Here is a 1,846-nt window from a genome sequence, read left to right on the forward strand (position 1 = left end):
GTTACCCTTGGGCAAGGAAGGGGGATAGGGTTGTCCTCAGACTCTGAAGCTCTTGGGGTGACTACTGACACAGCTCATCTTTGTCTCTCCTCTCCACATAGCAATATGGTTGGGGGTTTTCTTGGTCTCTAAATTACAGGAACTTGGAGAGGGGAAAGCAGGGAAACAGGTGGCCAGTGAAGGTCACATCTGCATTACTCCAGCCAAGATGAAAATGGGAGAGACAGAGCATGAGGCCTTTGTAGTTCACAAGGCCTTTGTATTTGAACTTTTCTGCCTCAGTAGTAGTAGTAGCAGCAAGATCAGAAAAAGTCATGTTACTAAAAGAAATTATAGTGATTATTCATGTTGTTGCTATTATCACTGCCATTATATTGAAATATAGTTATGCCTCCACCACATTTTCAATTGTGAACTGCTGAAGAAGAGGGTCCAAGTCTTGTTCATCACCATATGCTCAGCATCTAGAACAGGGTTGGGGAACCATTTTTCTGCCAGGGCCATTGAGATATTTATAAACATCATTCACAGGCCAAACAGAATTATAAACTTAAAATTAGTCTGCTATATTTGTTCACACATCTAATTAACTCATCCCTAATGCATTGTTAGGGCCAGACCAAAAGATTTCATGGGTTTTATATGGCCCAAGAGCTGGACATTCACCATCCCTGATCTAGAACGTCAGTTACCCCAGTGTAGGTGATGAGTATTCGCTATTAAATACCAATGAAATACATTTACCCCAGTGTAGGTGATGAGCATTGGCTATTAAATACCAGTGAAATACATTTCCCCTCTTTCCTTTCCCCCTGCAGCACTCTGCTTTACTGGTTCTACCTCTTTTATTAGAACTCTCTATACCAGCATACTTCAACAGCTCAACATTTGGTCTTCCTTCTATATCTAGACTATTTATCTTAATGTGTCACCAATCCTGTGACATTGAATACCAGCTACACACTGATGACTACTAACACGTATCTCACCCCTACCTCTCCCCAGCTGTCCAATACCTGCCTATTTAGCACATTCACTTGGATATCTTAAATATATCTCAAACTTAGCATGCTGGAACCTGGATCCTGAATATGCCCTCACCCAAAATCTGTTCTATTGACAGCCTTCCTCATCTTTGTTGTTTTCAATTCATTGTTTTACACTCTTAGAGTTATTAGCTTTCTGTTAGTTGATTACCACCAAAATCTCCATTGCTTTCAGGAACACCTGAGGCTTGAATTTCCCCAAACTCTGCTTCAAATAAATCAGTTCATTTTGGGTAAAGATCCAGGGCTCTCTGTTATTATAAACTTCCTTTTCCCCTGGAGAAAAATCTCTGAGTCAGTGCTATTGACATTGGGGGAGGGCAGTAGCTTCTAGTTTTCCTGGCTGGTCTTTCCCAGATGGAACCTCTCTGCCCTTCAAGTGAGCTGAGGCAAGGACAATGAAGGTCCCATTTCACCCTGCCATCCCTGTGGTAGGACTTCTACACCTAGGAGTAGGCATGGAGGGAAGGGGGAGCCCCAGCCTCCCCACAGCACTCTCCTGCAATATAGCCTCTGCACCTCCAAGTTGGTAGGGATGAGAAATGCTGGCTGCCTGACCCTCCCAGTAAGATACCCTGGGAGCTGAGGGGAAAGGAAGCCCCATCTTCTTGGCCACACCTGCTCAGAGTGGAGGGAAGGGGAAGGGGATATAACACATGTGGGGGCTAGCTATCTGAATCTGTGTGAGTAACCTGACACCTGTCCTGCCTGGCAGAGCCTGTTATAATCCCTGGAGGGGCTGGAGCCAGACAGGCCAAGCCTCTCAATGTAATCTCACTTCCCCCATCCCAACCCACTGG

This window comes from Myotis davidii, unplaced genomic scaffold (assembly GCF_000327345.1).
Source record: "Myotis davidii unplaced genomic scaffold, ASM32734v1 scaffold2032, whole genome shotgun sequence".
NCBI classification, from domain to species: Eukaryota; Metazoa; Chordata; class Mammalia; order Chiroptera; family Vespertilionidae; genus Myotis; species Myotis davidii.